This window comes from Pinus tabuliformis, chromosome X, assembly GCF_031772625.1.
Source record: "Pinus tabuliformis cultivar Carrire ecotype Pingquan chromosome X, CPIR1, whole genome shotgun sequence".
Classification (NCBI taxonomy): Eukaryota; Viridiplantae; Streptophyta; class Pinopsida; order Pinales; family Pinaceae; genus Pinus; species Pinus tabuliformis.
Genome location: NC_142308.1, coordinates 1,009,250,831 through 1,009,268,777, shown reverse-complemented (window position 1 = coordinate 1,009,268,777; position 17,947 = coordinate 1,009,250,831). Strand labels below are relative to the sequence as shown.

General features: G+C 39.1%; 1 protein-coding gene across 1 annotated transcript in view; it reads right to left on the bottom strand.

The window, feature by feature from the left end:
* The window catches only part of LOC149143170 (uncharacterized), a 106,945-nt gene that overhangs the window by 63,985 nt on the left and 25,013 nt on the right, over positions 1–17,947 (bottom strand). The gene's annotated exons all lie outside the window — the stretch shown is intronic.

Here is a 17,947-nt window from a genome sequence, read left to right as displayed (position 1 = left end):
TCGGTAAGGTCGAAAGGGTTTAACCTACACTCTGATACCAAATGTAAGAACCGAAAAACAGATGCAAAGAAAAACAATAAGGGATTTATCATGAACCTGTAACATTTTCCTGAACCCTGACAAAATCAATTAACGGAACTGTTAAAACATTTTCCTGAAACCTGACAAAATCAATTAACGGAACTGTTGAGGTACCTACCTGCACTCCTGCAATTGAAGATGCCTCCGGCTGCACTGCTACAGTTACCGAAAGACCGAATCCACCCAGCCAGACTGAGCAAAGCCTGGCTACTCAATCCAATAAGCTTCTTAACAGAAGCCGACTGTTCTCCCGTGCACAGAACCTCAGAACACTCAAGCTCTTCCTGTGGATGATTTCCTTCTCCTTCACAATTCTTCCTTCTGGTTTTTGTGTCCCTCCCCAAATCCATGTCTCGTGGTTTTATTCTCTTGTTTGGCGGTGGCCGCTCTTCCATCTGCAGCCCACCGCTCAACCTGTTGATGACACACTCCTCCCCTACATATTCCTCCCTTATCTCTTTTAAGGTCGAGGATGTATATGATGTACGTTTTGAATCCATATTCTATTTTTATTAAAATATTCTTTTAATGTAAATATTATGTTGTATATATCACATTATATATATTACATTTAAACATTATAAACATTATGTTTAATATATATCACCATGTTTTGTTATATATATTTTTAATATAACATTATAACTTTATACTTAGAGCTCCTTTTATTTAATTTCTTATATATATATATTTTTAAAATTAATTTTATTGATTTTTTAATATAATTTTTATCAATAATCTAGAATATATAATATATATAGTCCTCTTTTAAGATCTACCCATAAATTAAGCAATATTGATGAATGAGTAGAACCTCTATTCAAAGAAGCGTCATGGTATTTAGCATTTATAATCAATTCAGTATAAAATTCTAGTGCGGTGTATGCGACATATGCATATGTAGCTATCATATGCATGTACCGTATACCTGCTATTATGCTTGCATTCTTTATATTTATAGATGGGTCGTTACAAGTGTGCAGTCGTGTTTTTCATCACTATTTATAAATTAAATAACTTGTTGAATGTAATAACAAGTAGGAGATGATAAACCAGTGATTGATGTAGGATTTCTGATGTGTAGATTCAAAAAATTTCACACTTTCTACTCATTGTAACCATTAATAAAAGATCAAAATTTGCTTGTGGGAGCTTCATATTTTACCCATGGCATCCCTCCTCCTCATTTACAGAGAGGACTTTGTGGGAGGATTGACTTTGCATTCTCATTTTCCTAGTTATTTCTTACTTATTTCATTTGCAAACTTAATTGGGAAGTGACACAACCTCACTTCACATTTCTTTTGCTACTTTTGCTATCCAAGTTCTTGCATATCTAATGCTTCAACATTGACAACTTGTCCCTTAAGCAATTTCATTTATTTGCAAAGCACTTTACTTTGTGGACAAGATTTGATTTATCCAATTTGCACTCAACTTATTAAATTGTTTCACAACTATTTGGATATATGCTTCATTATTGTGTCAACTTATGCTACATGTTTTGGTAATTTTGGTGCATTATATTGAAGCAATTTTATCTTAAGCATTTAGTTTGTCTACTTTCAATCAATTTGTGAAACACATGCAACAATTGTGAGCTAATTTCCATTTATTTCTCCAATTGAAGTCATTTTTCCAATTTATGTTGAGCATTATCTCATTGTTCTTATTTTGAAGCATTGCAATCAACAATTCTTTGGGAATAATTAGATGCATCTCATTTAGGCATATTAGTTTAACTTGCATTTCTTAAAATTTACCTCCAAGCATAAGTTTGGTTGAATAGAAATATAAGACCAAGATTTTCCTTGAGAATTCTTCCATTTAGTACGGAGCAAGGTAAAGGTGTGTGACCCTGCAATTATGAAGGTGGCATTGTCCCCTTGTAGGAACGAAGGCACACATGGATTGTAAGGATTAGGTGAAGGGTATCGTTAGCGACGATAGGTGCGTCCTCAACCCCTCTTCCTTACAATCACCCCAATCTTTACTCCTTGGTAAGAGTTTGAAGGGATAATATCTCACTTTAGAATAAGCATTTAGTCTCAAACTTACCAAGATAATTGCATCTAATCTTAGCTAAGTGCATATCATTCTAACTGATTTTATTTCTAAAGCTTTCTTACTTGCAAGTTTATCTCGTGTACTTGTTATGGTGAATATCTATTGAAGTTATCATTTTTATTGAAGTATCTCATTGAGCAAGTGCAATATCTTTTTTGGGCAAGTAAAGCTTTGGTTCATTTCATTTCATTTTGCAAGTCATTGTCCTATAAATTGCTACTTTACATGCTCATGAATGATAGTATCTTTGCTTAAAGCATTTCTTTAAAGTACAATTTATATCTTGCAAATCATTATCTCTTTATCTAACATTGATTTGTGTTGCAGGACTACTTGTTATTTACATTTGGGCAAGTCTTTATTATTTTTGAAGCAATCATTAAGGCACTGGTTTTACATGTTTATCTTTTGAATGATGTGTTGATGATCATTAAGAATATATTTATTTGATTATTGAATCCATATCTTGTATTGCTCATCATATTCACTAAGCTTGCTCATAATTATGAAGTAGTCCCATGGACTTAGGATCTCCTAGAAACTCATGCCATTTTCATCTAACTTTTCATTAGGGGGCACCCCCCTTATAGCTTACCTATGAGGTAGCTTTAACAGAGAGAGTTCGGAATAGGTGACAACCCCATCTCTTAGGTTTGCCACCAAGCCACACCTTATGGGGTTAGGGACTTTCTCACACTAACTAAGGCGTGTGTGTTAGGTGGCATCAACATGACCAATGCCTACCAACCTATTGGGTTAATGGAGTCATAATACATTGAATAAATAAGAGAACTAAGGTGTCACAAACAACTACTTTGAAGTAAGAAAGTAGGCAATAAGGTACAAAGGTCGAGTTTACCACATTTCACCAACTAATGGATGAATGACCTATTTCATACATTCATCTTAAAATATGTACGTAAGGTGAAAAGAGCCTTGTTACTGCTAAAACTAGTAGGGAGGTCCTAGAGGGCCACTTGCTAGGTCAAGAGCAACAATGAAGCTAAAGCCCACTGTGACCACAGCTAAAGCTTCCTACTCTTTACAGACTTTAAACGATGGGAGGAGACCCAATATATAGAGAATCACTTATAAAGGATAGATCAACTAAGATGGGTGTGAAGTGATCTCAAGGACCCTTTCCTAGGGGAGGCTCAAGAATGGGACTTGCTTGCTTCTTAAGCAAGGTACAAAGCTACCTAGGATAAGGGGATGAGGATTCAAGGGCTAGGTTAAAGGTGTGAATTGTAAAGGAGCTTCCAAAACCCTAAAATCCTTATTGAGCTTGGTTTCCCAAGTGGTTTTCGAAGAATTGATTTTTCAAAGGTATGGGACCACACAGAGCTAAGTGGACCCATGTTAGGCTAAGGGGACGAAGTTTAGCAACCAATGACGATCTTAACCTAAACAATGAAAGGGAAGCAATCAAAACAACAGTTTCCACTTAGAGGTGCCAAATTGATATGAGGTACTAGCTTAGGGAACACCAAGGAAAAGTTTGGTCTCAGGACTAAGGCTTGGGATATCTCGCAATCCCACTGTCAAAATTTCTTCTAATTTGGAAGAGACCTTGAGGACACACCAGCGCAGTAGAGGCCAGGAGATCGAACTTTTTCTATGGCTACTTTGTCGAGAAAATGATGCCCTAGGTGACCCAGCATGGCTAGACCTAGAAAAGAAGGGGTGAAAGGCGAAGAAACAGAGGTTTTAGGGTGATCTCCCTATGGCGGATCAGTGCCTAATTACTTTGGGGATATGGATTCAAGAAGAATTATGAGAATGGATCTCGTTTCTAGCTCAAGGAGGCTTTAAGGGCAATTTTGTTTATCATTAGGGCAAAGAAAGAGAGTGACCTTAAAGCGTTTATACTTTGTTTGCAAATCAAGATGGCTTATCAAGATAACTTTGATCTCTAGGAAAATTCGTTCAACAAACATGGCCCATACATAGAGATATGCTATATAGAAACATAATTCCACAATGAAGCAGTAAATGCATGCAGCAATTAGCCCTAAAATAACGAAAATCCCATGATCAATGTATGTGACAAAGTAAAAGAGAATAACATCAAAATTGTACTTACATGTAAGAGGATATATCCAACCATCAATACATTTGCCCATTAAGAAGCTCCAAGATAAGAAAATGCAATCCAAACATCAAAATTCATCCATGCTCCAATTTCGTCCACCAAGAAGGAAATGCGAAATTCTCAAGAGAGAGAATGATCCAATCCAAGTGATGATACAAAATGAATTCATGTCTCTCATATTTATACACTCATTAGGAGTTCGAATTACCTAATTTAACCCTACATTAGCCCACCAAATAAAAATAATGTGTAAATAACTAACTTTTTGTGACAAGCCCACCAAACTAGCTCATAAACAAAATAACAAGCATCCCAAGAGGTCGAATAATCAATAATGCATGTCGTTGGATTCTTTGAGAAGCCTAATGAAGTACATAAGTGCCAAAATGATCAATTGGAATTCTAAAAGTAATGGACAAGGGATTGGCCCCTTGTTCCCCACATAATAAACCTGTGGTGCTCCCAGTGGCTATGAGGGCACACAAGTGACCTCATGGGTCTCTAAGTAAGTTTAAAATTCTTGTAGACCATCTGTAAGGACTCAGATGATGGTGTAAGTGATGTCACATCAGCATACAAGTCCTGGGTCGTCTACCAAATGCATGGTACAAATGTTGGGCTGATTGGGCAAAGGTGAACCAGGTGCATCTTCCTCATCCAATAGGTGAATCTCGAGCAATCTCTAAACATCTCTAGGGATCCATGGAGTGTTGTCTACTGCTATGGAAACCCATGGCTCTCAACACACACTTTACATGTGCCAATGTAGCCCTTTGGAGGGTTAAGACCACGTATAGGGAGACCACACCCAAGATGGAGACCACCTGTAATCCCGCATAAGATCCAATTCCCCTAGCCTTCCAGTACAACAAGTCATCAAGGAAATTGAGTAAAAGAGCTTACAAACCATGGACAACAAGTGGGGACTTCATAATGGGCTTTGGCATGTGCTAATGTCTCCAAGCTCCAAATGGGGTTAACCAAGCATCCCATTAGATGGTTTCTACTTCTAAAGGGGGCAATATATCCAAAGTACATCCTTTAAAAAGTGGTGGCATGTGATAAAGAGATGAATGGAGTAGGGAATGAAAGGGGCAGCCCTTGGCCACATGCTGGGGTATAAGAATAGCTAGTAAAAGGAAAACCCACACTTGGGTATATAAAGTATAGGAGGGAGCAATCATGGTACACGAGGTGCCCCGACCTTGATTTTTCCACCCTTCTTTATATGTCTTTTGTCTTTTATGATTTTTCTTTAATTAACTGCTCAGGGTTCATGGGGTAAGAGCGTGATGTGTGAGATAGAGCAGTGGATACCCCTTTTAAGGTAGGGTGGTGCATTGCCCACCAGGGATTGGGATAATCATGGATTCCTAAATTATAAGGAGGCTCATCTAGGGCCTGTAGGAACCAGGGTGATGGCCATGATAATGGGGTAGAGCTCATGTATTGGCTTTTGCCCACATGCTAAATGTGTTTGCCCCAACCATCTTTTGCATTTTGTGGTACATTTTCCTGTTGAATGTGGCCAATAATGATTTTGCTTTTCTTTTTAGCTACATCAACCTCTGAGGCATCATTTCAAGCCTGACCCAAGGTGTGGGCAAGGCGAAGGGGAAAGCTAACCCTATGTGGACCCACTGGAGGAATGTGGACCCAAGTGGGAGAAATGATGAATGGAGTTATAAAGAGTGGAAAGGGAGCAATATATGTGGATGAAGGAGCGGGACCACATAACGAAAATCAAGGTTTCCCATGAAGTATCATCCCTAAAGCCAAAGGGTCAATAAAAGAGATCCCACGGGACTAGAATCCAAGGTTAACATCCAAAAGGGGTCTAGGGGACAAGAGCACAGACCTAGCCCATTCTTTCCTGCGAATCCCCCATTAATCCATGCCCAGAAGTGTTCATGATAAACCAACTACAATACTCAATTACCAAATGACAAGGCATACTTTTAGGTTTGGGAGGTCCACCTTCAAACATACGATCATGGCAGATGGGTGAGGGACCACATGGTTGGCTCAGGTGGCGGAGAAGTGGCACAACGAGCTAGTTGGTGGTTGCAAGGGGTTGTTGGCTGTCGAACGAGGACCACTTTGGAGAAAAAATTTCTCCTAGGGATATCACCCACAAAATGGTGGGTAACATCTGGCTCTAACTGGAATGTGATCTCTTGAAGAAGTCGACGAAGCTACTCGCACGAGAGGTCATGAGAATTCCAACAATCTCTTGGTTATCGTAGACTTGTTACCTGCACATATCAACGACTAAACCCACGGGGTAGCGTATTTTTCACATTGTCTTATGCAGTGTTTTAAGAAACGGTCGTTTTGAAACCGCAACGGCCTGGTTGATCCGAGTTATTGGCCCAAGTTATGACCCGGCCATGGAAACGGTTCAGTTGGCCGAGTCACCCATGACTCGGCCGAGTCATGGGTGACTCGGCCAACTCGGCCGTTTCCGATATGACTCGGCCGAGTCACATGAAACCGCCCAGCAACACGTCAAACAGCGGATTTATAAAACTTTAATGGATTTTTAAATGGTTTTTTGGTTGGTTTGGACTCCAAATAGGTCTATGAATTTGCTAAATGATTTTTGGGGTCCATTTCCCCCCCCCAAACCCTATTTAACACACCCAAGTGCTCTCATTCACTCACAGCAATCTTATGCATTTGAGTGAGAGTCTTCTTTGAGAGTTAGTGAGCAGTTCTTGAGCTTGTTTTGGAGCAGCAGTGAGGAGTCTTGGAGGAGCATTGTAGCTGGAGTGAGGAGCTTCTTGGGCAGCCATTTGGAGCAGCATTGAGGAGCTGATTCTTGGAGCAAGCTTGAGGAGGCAGTTTGTGCCTGGAGGTATTTTTTTTCACCTCTATAAATCTGTTTTTGCTTAGTAAATTTAAGGTCCATATCTAGAAATCTTAGAGAGTGTTTTTTGTCAAATAAATGAACATTGAAATTTTGAATCAAGGTTTTTTCTTTTCATTTTCAGATTGTTTGCTTTCATTTCCTAGTCAAAAATGGCACCTAGAGCAAGAGATCCTACTTGGGCATATGTTGAAATGGTTGATAGCCAAATGCAATGCAAATTTTGCCATAGGAAAATTAAGGAAGGTCCTGGGAGCATTAACAGGCTGAAACAACACTTGGCAGGGATTAGAGGCCAAATTACCCCATGTACCTCACCAGAAATTGGGGAGATTAGGAAGAATTTGTTGGCCAGCTTTGAGAAATTTAAAGAAGATAAGGCTAGGCAAAGAGACATATAGGCTGAAATTGGGAGGAAGAGGGAGATACAAAAAATGATGGCTGCCAACCCCCATTATGATTTTGAGGGTTCTTCCTCTATCCCTCAAACTGATACATCCAACCATTTCTGATATGTTCCTCCCTCTTTTGGTTCTGTTCAAGATAAGGGAAAGGGTAGAATGTCAATGAAAAAGGGTGATGTGACTATCAAAAGTTATTTCACTCCCTCCTCTCCATCAGATGCACATGGTCCTGAAGTTAGTAAAACTCAAATGCAGCCCACTTTAGATGACCATTGGAAGAAAGAATTGAGGGAGACTGCTTGTGATTACATAGCTAGATGGTGGTATGATGCTGATATCCCCTTTAATGCTGCTCGTTCACCATATTATGAGCCTATGTTTGATGCCATACATGCTGCTGGAAAACGCTTCAAAGGCCCTACTATGCATGAGCTAAGGGGGGTTCGTTTGCAGAAAGAAATTCAATCCATTAATTTGCAAGAGTTCAAGGACTCGTGGGCAAGAACAGGGTGTACCATCATGTCAGATGGATGGACTGATCAAAGAAACTGTACCATCATAAACTTTCTTGTCTTCTGCCCATAGGGAACCATGTTTTTAAAATCAGTTGATGCATCTAATAAGATAAAAGATGGCCACTTGTTGTTTCAACTATTGGATCAGGTTGTTGAGGAGGTGGGGGTGGCTAATGTTGTTCAAATCATCACAGATAATGCCTCTAACTATGTTCTTGCTGGTAAACTGTTAGAGGAAAAACACAAGACCATCTTTTGGACCCCATGCGCTGCACATTGCATAGACCTCATGCTTGAGGATATTGGAAAATTAGATTGGGTCAAAAACACTATAGATCATGCCAAAAGCATAACAAAATTTATCTACAATCATACATTGGTTTTGAGCCTCATGAGGAAACACACTGGGGGCAAGGATATTATTAGGCCTGCCATCACTAGATTTGCTACACATTTTTTGACATTTCAATCTACGATTTCCCAACATAGAAACTTGCAAAAGATGTTTTCCAGTGATGAATGGAATCAAAGCAATTGGTCTAACAAACCAGAAGGCAAAGAATTGAAAAGGAAAGTCCATGAAGAAACCTTTTGGAGAAAGGCAGCAGAGATTGTGAAGCTTGCTGAGCCACTAGTTAAGGTGTTGCGGTTGGTGGATGGGGAAAGGTTGGCTATGGGCTTCATTTATGAGGCTATGGATCAAGCAAAGGAGCAAATAAAGACAGTATACAAGGATAGAGTGGCAAAGTATGGACCCATTTGGGCAATCATTCATGAAAGATGGAACAATCAACTCCATCGCCCTATACATGCAGCTGGGTATTTTTTTGAACCCACGGTATCATTATAAAGCTAAGGAGTCAGGAGCTTTGAGGGGGGAGGTCAGAGATGGACTGGTTGATTGCATTGAACGCATGATCCCATTGGAATCTGATCAGCTGGAGATACACCGACAGGCCAATATCTTCAGCAATGCAGAGGTACCTTTGGGAAGAACCTAGCAAAGATTGCAAGAGAAGCAGATGAGCCAGGTAAACAAAAATTTCAATTTTCAAATTCTTAATAGTTTTACTTTTTTTTTTAAAGTTTGTTAAATCGTTTATAATTTGAAAGTTAGATATAATTTGTAATTTTGTTGAGCTAACTCATTACACTCCTATGTTTTTGCAACACAATGGTGGGAGGCCTTTGGTGGCCATTGTCCTGAATTGCAAAGGTTTGCAATTCGTATTTTGAGTCAAACTTGCAGTGCATCTGGGTGTGAGCGCAATTAGGTTGTCTTTGAGAGGATTCACACAAAGAAGAGAAACCGTTTGGATCAAAAACGGTTAAATGATCTAGTTTATGTCCAATACAACCTTCGGCTCAGATGAAACCATTTACTGAACAAAAGACCTGATTCAGATCCCATTGTGTTGGAAGACATTGATCCAACATCAGATTGGGTAGTGGAGAGTTGTCCAGCAGAGTTTGATCCTGATGAGGATCTTGATTTAGATTTAGATATGGAGACATCAGTTGAACTTGAACATGTTGTTCAACTTCAGCCTGTTCAGTTGAATGTAGATCCCAATCCACCAGCCTCAGTCTCACAGCCAGCAAGGACTCCAGTTGTAGGTGCTTCCTCTGCTCAGCCACGACAGAAGCGCAGCCACATATCTACTCTATCTCAGCTTGCATCTGCTGCAGTTGCACAACCTGCTAGTGGTACCACTTCTACAGTTGCAGTTGGGGATGATGATGATGATGAGGAGCCATGGGGCCCCCTATCTAACTCTAATGATGATGATCCAGAGATTGATCGACATGATCTTGGCTCCTCTGACAGTAGCTACTAGCCAGTAGTACTGTAGTACTAGTACTGGAGTCTGGTCACCGTCACAGTTTACTTTTGTTGTAGAGGCCATTTCTAGCCTCCTTGGTTATGTGTTTTTTGTTTTGAGTCTTCGATCATGTATGACAGTTGACTATGTATTGCCATTGGGTACCATTTTGATATAATGGATTGGTTCATGAGCCTACTTTGATCATATGTTGTCTTCCACCTATATTATAATGCTTTGTGTTTGGAAACATGAATGAAAATCTTTAAAATTATGTTTAAAATCTTTAAAATTATGTTTTTTTATAAAAAAAAAAAATATTTAATGTATTTTTTACAACGACCGGGTCATTGAAATCGAGCCGACCGAGTCATTACCGTTTCGGAGTCGAAGTCGGAGTCGATCCTTGGTTGAGTCATTACCGTTTCGGAGTCAGAGTCGGAGTCGATCCTCGGCCGAGTCAGAGTCGGAGTCGGAGTCGATCCTCGGCCGAGTCAGAGTCGGAGTCGGAGTCGATCCTCGGCCGAGTCAGAGTCGGAGTCGGAGTCTTAAAACATTGGTCTTATTATCACCCATGCTTAGTGTTAGGTCGTAAAATCAACAGAAAAATAAAATATGCAAATTTTAATTTAAATGCAACTAATCTACCATGAGAAATATCATATGATGTTAGTTCTAATGCAAAATCAACATGCAATGCATCCTACTCTACCATGCATATGATACAATATCAAGTCTCAAGGAAAGGGGTGATACGACTTAATTTGACCGGCTCGAGCCAAAGTTCATTGTTGAGTTTAGCAATGTAATAATAGTCCTCCCCAAATTTTCCATGAATCTTGACAGGCATTGGGTCTCTATCAACCAGGACCAAGTCCCCTTCCTTATACTCCTTTTTAGGCTTCCACTTTCTGCTTGTTTTAGAAATTGGTTGTTTGAGAATACGAACTTCTTGAGTCGGGAGAATAGGAGAAGACTTCTCAATTTCATGTGTTTCATAATATGGTCCAGGCTGTCGATTGAGGACCAACTTGGAGGAAAAAATTCTCCTAGGCATATCACCCACAAATTGGTGGGCAACAAGCCTAACTTGACATAATTAAACCTTAGGTGTTGGCTATAAATCTATCGTAAAAAACTAGACTTGGTGCTAGGGTCCTAACCTCCCTAACCCCCTAAATAGATAGCTTGTTATGTAATGCCATGTATGGAGGCCATCCCTAGTAAATAATGCTCATGTATTAGTGTGAAAGAAAAAAATGTAAGAAGGCTCACTAAAACCTTCTACCCACTAGAAAGTTCCTTCTTTAGAACGTTTGTAGGAAGGAGATAGTACTACATAAAGACAATGTAATGAGGTGTCTTGTGAAGTTATTTGTAATCAAAGCTCTTCTCAATAGGAGGTTTCCCCCTAGAAAAGGAAAGTGAACATTGCTTCCATCAATAAAGGTATAATGCAATGTCGAAAAAGTCGAAGTCGGGATTAAATTGGCAAGAGTCTAGAAATTGAAAAAGTTGGGAGGTTTTTGAAAAAATCGACAAAATTAAAAAAAATACAAAAATATTTAATTTTTTTAATTAAAAGTCGTTAAAGAAACTACCTCACTCGTGATTTTTTGGGAAAACTCCCAATTTTATCTCAATTTTTTTGATAAAATCCCGTTTTTTCAAACAAACAAAAAAAGTCATTAAAGAAACTACCTCACTAACGATTTTTTGGAAAAATTCCCAATTTATCCCGACTTTCTCTTATAAAATCCCGATTTTTTTATATTCCAAAAAGTCGCCAAAAATCGGCCGATAAAATCGGCTAGCTCAAAAATTCGGACTTTGACATTTTTATCACGACTTTTTCCACACTAGTACTATAATGTTTGTGATATTCTAGTTCTTTATTTGGCTAGCAATTGCAATTTATCATTTCTACACATATTTCTATTTTGCATCTTTCAATCCACAGAAAGAACACCACAACTAGTATCAAAGCACTTTTTTAGCACATGCTTTAGAGCGACTTTTTTTCAAGCTAGAGACATGGTTTGATGTCTATAATAACACATTCATTTGTCATTTAGCAAGTAAAACTGCAAGGAGAATCATACATGTAGGAAATACAAGAGGATTCACCTAGTTGGACACTCTTGTAACCCTTGTTGGTACCTCTACAAATAATACCACATCAAACAACATCTATATACAAAAGTTCACTTCCACATACCCTAAGGTACATTAGATGTCCCTTGGGTTTCCTAGAGCCATCTTTAAATAAATCCGTCAATTGTCATGTTGCACCAAGAATAACACTCAAGAAGATTACTCTCTAGCACCTAGTTATACAAGTAGTTCAGCTCCATAGTTAGGACCAGTGTTGATAATATCGATATCGACAAAATATTGGCGAGGGTCCAGAAAACATCTTATCGGCGAAAATATCGGCAAATATCGACACGCATAAAAAATCAATTTTTTCAGATTTTTATCATAGCCGATATTTTCAAAATATGGCGATATTTTGAAAATATTGCGATATTTTGAAAATATTGCGATATTTTGAAAATATTGCGATATTTTCTCGACGATATATCGTTTTGCCTGAAATATCGCGATATTTTCGAATATCGCCGATATATCGTTGATATTATCAACACTGGTTAGGACCATGAGAAATTGAGCCAATTACTACTATTGGACCCTGCATGTATATTAGAGAGCTATAGCACCTAGCGCTACCTTATCCTTAGGACCCTCAAAACCATACACCTTGTTTCCAGTGCATCAAACTCATATAAAAAAAAGGAGTTGTCTTGAAAATTTGTCCATTTAGTAAATAAACACCATGATTCCTACTATCAATCCATGAAATTCCTAAATAAACTACAGTATGACGCAATTCAGCAGTTTGTCAACATAGTATAATTCAAGTAGGAGTATAACTCCATAAGAGTAAATAAAAGAAAAAAGTTTGGGTCTTGGCCATGCCCTTATTTGGAACCTATCTCAACAAAATCCTTGTGTCATGTTAATTTTTATGGTACAACTCTCCCATTAGCCCTTTTAGTGGACCTACTCACAGCACTACCAAGAACTATATCAATAGACCCAAAAAGAAACATTGATCACCTTGGTACCACTCTCAAGTAACTTTTTTCTTATGGACCGCCATCGTTATGACTACTAGAAACAATAAACTTGACAACCAAGTCTCCACCTTAGAAGCTTTGTATGATGAATTACAACATAAAATAGACCACACCCACACCTCTAACAAGTAAAACATTGCTTCTATCAATGCAAAGCTCACCAAATTGAGAGTCCCCAACTAGTTGTCCCTACTCATGGCAATGTACTAGCAATTCAAGGAATACCAATACTAGCCCTGGCCATCCCAATAAGAGGGAGTTGAATCAGCCAATCCTGTAGGACCTAACTCTCACCCATTTGTTAGTGACCCTATGACTCAAATGTGGCATTGACTCCCTAAAGTGGGCCTAAATGAATATGATGGCTCCAAACCCACCTATACAAGCTTGGAGTTAAACCACATACCTTCTTATACGGTCGAGTGATGCTGAGACCCAATTGCTTCATAACTTTTAAGGGCATGATATTCGCAGAAGCCCCTGGGTCTAACATACAATTGTGTAATAAGAGGTCATTGATAGCCAAAGTGAGCATAAATGGTTCACACCCAGGGTTTCGGCCGGGAATATGAATGTTTTGTAAGTCCTCGGGTAATTATTCTTCCTAAATACCTAGGGACTTCTTGATTTGTTGTTGTTGCTTGGGAAGTCTTACAATCTCTTTCAAAGGAACGGGTATGGTTATTTTTCCTACGACAGCCCCTATGTCAATGTCAAGCTTAACCTCTTTTCCCTTCTCTTTCTTCTTGATGTTTTCCTTCCTTGGAGGATCCTTTTTTGAATTGGTTTTGGTTGGGGGATCCTTCTTGGGAGGAATTTCAAGGAGAGACTCCTTGGGAGGAGTGTGCTTGGGCAATGAGTCTTATTTAGATGGTTCCTTAGAGGTTGTAGGGTCTTTGTTATTTTCCTTTCGTGAATATTGGACACCTTTGAACCTTCCCTTGCTATCAAAGCTGGGAATGGATTCTTCATTTTCTTCCTTAAGGGTGACCTCACCATTGGGATGGTGTGTATATGATGCTTCTAGCAAAATGTTGAAGATATCAAATTCGACAAGGTTAGCTTGCTCGTCCAATTCTTCACCCTCACTCTCTCCCTCTTCACTTCCCTCATCCTCAGAAGATGAGTTTGGCTCAATAGCATTAGTTAGAGCCAAAGCGTTTGGGAATTGAGACAAGCTTGGTCTATCTTCTTCACCTTGCTTTTTGGAAAAGGGTTTTCCTTTTGGAATATAACTAGATTTTTGGGCCCTTTCCAAGGCAGTGATTTTATTCATGATAACCTTGTCACATGCATTTGCTTCTTCAATGAATTTATCCATTTTCTTGAGGAGGGCAAGTAGGGTCGTGTTGATCTTTGGACTTCTCCTTCTTGATCTCGGCTTTAGCTCTAGGGTGGTCAGTGACCTATACCTTCGAGATTCATGGGTTTTCCTAACTTCCATTGCTGTCTCTTTGGCTTCAACCAATGTGGAAGGTTTCTTGTCCCTTGATACATTAAGTTAAGTGGCCACCCACAGCTTTTATGAATTTATCAAGGATATTAGCTTCAGATGGTTTCAAATGATCAGGTATATCCTTGACTACCCTATCAAATTTTTTAATGAATTCTCGTGCGTCTTCCCTTCCCTTGGTTATTTGATAGAATTTTTCAATGTTAAAGGTTCCTTGGGCATTGCATGACCATCTCTTCATTAATAGGTCTTCAAAGTCATGAGAGTCTTTTATGCATGTTGGGGTAAGGCTAAGGTACCATTCTCTTGCTTGTCCTTCAAGCGATAGAGCAAAAAGCATCATGAGCCTATCTTCATTAAAGATCATCCTAGGGCACATTAGCCAATATAATTCCTCAATAAAGCCAGTCCAAGTAGCAACCCCTTTGAACTTGGGTAACCATCGGTTATATTTTTCAGGTAATATTTTGGGATGATCACTCAATTTCAAAGGGGCAAAGTCACTAACGAAGTGTATTTCACTTTTGGTCATCTTGGGTTGGTCTTGTTTTGGGTCAATGTTAGAACTACATGGCATCTTTGGCGATGAATCACTGACTTTCTCAAATTCACGGAGAAGGGTGGTTCCAACAGGTGATGAATTTTGTTCTCCCATTTTTGCAACAACCCTAGTTAAAGGAGGAATGTTGTCGCCTTCAAGTAAACTAGGGGTTTGGACAATGATGGAAGTCGCTTAGAGGAATGCTTAAAGATATCATTAATGAATCAATTCCTTAATGATTCACTAGGGAGGTAGACCTTCTTCCTCCCCAACAACGGTGCCAAAATGTTACCGCTCAAACTAGCAGGGTAGTCCTAGAGGGGCACTTGCTAGGTCAAGAGCAAAAGCTAGGTCAAGAGCAAAAATGAAGCTAAAGTCCACTGTCACCACAGCTAAAGCTTCCTACTCTTTACAGACTTTCACCAATGGGAGGACACCTGATATATAGAGAATCACTTATAAGGGTAGATCAACTAAGATGGGTGTGAAGTGATCTCAGGGACCCTTTCCTAGGGGAGGCTCGAGAATGGGACTTGCTTGCTTCTTAAGTAAGGTACAAAGCTCCCTAGGATAAGGAGATGGAGATTTAAGGGCTAGGTTCAAGGAGTGTGAATTGTAAAGGAGCTTCCAAAACCCTAAAATCCTTATTGAACTTGGTTTCCCAAGTGGTTTTTGAAGAATTGACTTTTCAAAGGTATGGAACCACACGGGACCAAGTGGACCCAAGTTAGGTTAAGGGGAGGGAGTTTAGCAACCAATCATGATCTTAACCTAAACAAGGAAGGGGAAAGGATCAAAACAAGAGTTTCCACTTAGACTTGCCAAATTGATCCTATGAGGTACTAGCCTAGGGAACAATAAGGCAAAGTTTGGTCTCAAGGCTAGGGCTTGGGATATCTCATAATCCCGCCGTTGGAATTTCTTCAAATTTGGAGGAGACCTTGAGGACACACCAGCGCAATAGAGGCCAAGAGATCGAACTTTTTCTATGGCTACTTTGTTGGTAAAATGATGCCCTAGGTGGCCCAGCGTGGCTAGACCTAGAAAAGAGGGGGGGAAAGGTGAAGAAATAGAGGTTTTAAGCAACATTGCACAAAGCGGGGACAAAATGGGGATGTTTTTTGGAAGCAGGGACGCGGAAGCGTCATTTTCCAAAAATCTAGGAAGCAAGGTATCTCGAAAGCGTCTACTATATATATATATATATATATATATATGCATTTATATTCAAAACAAACATCCCAAATACCAAATTAGTTGTAGAAGACATGAAAACATGCATATTTTTACATAAATCAAGATAGATATGGCATCCATGATTCCATTGTACATCAATGATTAATTATCCGAGCATCAACCATCTATATTCTAGCAATTACAAACATACATCAAATTTTTGACCATATTATAAAACATAAAACGTTTAAGCATATTATAAATCATAAAACATAAAGCATATTATCTAGCAAGTGAGCAACTGTCAACATTAGTCATGTCCAAAATTCAAATAATAATGTTTACAAAATAGGCCACTTGGTCACCGCCAAGACAAAAAGGTTCAAATTCACAACAAGCCTACAAGTCTAATGATTAATCTATGACAAAAGTAGTAAATTGTGAATATATCTACTAATCTCTCCTCCTTCCACCATGAAGAGAACGTGGCGGTGGGCCTCCACGTGGTGGCAATGAAGAAGATGGTGCCTATGGAAGTTGTGGGAGTGGGACTGAAACTGATGAAGACAAAGCCCCTGTTCTTGGTGTTGAACCATGGAACCTAGGAACCAAGGGACCAGATGGGGATGGCAACTCAACTCGATCATCATCATCCTGGAATCGCTCAAAAAATTCATACAAAAAGAAATCACTAGTTAACAAAAAAAATTAAAAACATGAATTAGAGAAATGCTTTATAGCCAAAATTGTCACATTTGAATTCAATGGAAATACCACTTATTGACTAAATTTTGAAATTCATACCACAATGGACATAACTGGATAAGAGCATCCTCTAATTGCTCTAATCGCAACACTCCATCCTCCAAATTGGGCTCCTTTGGATTCTTGTCCCAAACCTTAAGGTCTTTATTAGTCTTTGCATCATCACAGTAATGGGACAACAATCGCAAGTTGTAATGAACATAAACCAAGCTCTCTGCCTAGTCTAAACTCAACATGTTCCTTTTAACATTGTGGATGAAAGAATAAGAGCTCCAACACCTCTCTGCAGAAGAAGTGTTTACCACCTGTGATAGCACCCGCAATGCCAAAGTCTGTAGAAGTGGAGTAGCACCTCCATGCATGTTCCACCACTCAAGAGAAGAAAAAGTCTCTTGATCTCTAATTGCATGCATGCTCCCAAATGGACCAGTGCTAAGCGTATAGTTGTTCAATTGTTTCCGTACCATGGAAGCCTCCTCCTCATCAGGGACTAATTTACCTAATGCAATCATATATTTTTCTAGAACCTCTGGATCTAGGTGTGGTTTTCTCCTGCTCCCCCCCCCACAGGTGCTGGTGTTGAAATCCATGATGGATGATAGTATTTAGGTGTCAAAACATATGCTAATGCATGCAATGGAACATTTAGCATTTCCCATCAGTTTTCCACCTATGCACGAATATAATTGTACAAGGTGATATCTCTAGGCTCAACAATGTCTTTAATCTACCCAACATGCTATCCATTTGCTCATACACCTCCGCAATTATTGGCCGATCTGAATCTACAAACTTGATCATCTAATAAATTGGTTTGGTGATTTGCAAAACATATTTAACCTGTGACCAAAACATATTTAACCTACATTAGCACCATCTTTATCAGTGTTAATTTCCTCCCATGATTCAGAGGTCACCATATTAGTTAATAAACTTGTCTCACCTTCACTAGCCGCCTAAAGGTGAGGTAATAACTTGCAAATCTTGTTTTTGCAAGTTTAAGCAACTACAACTTGGAGTA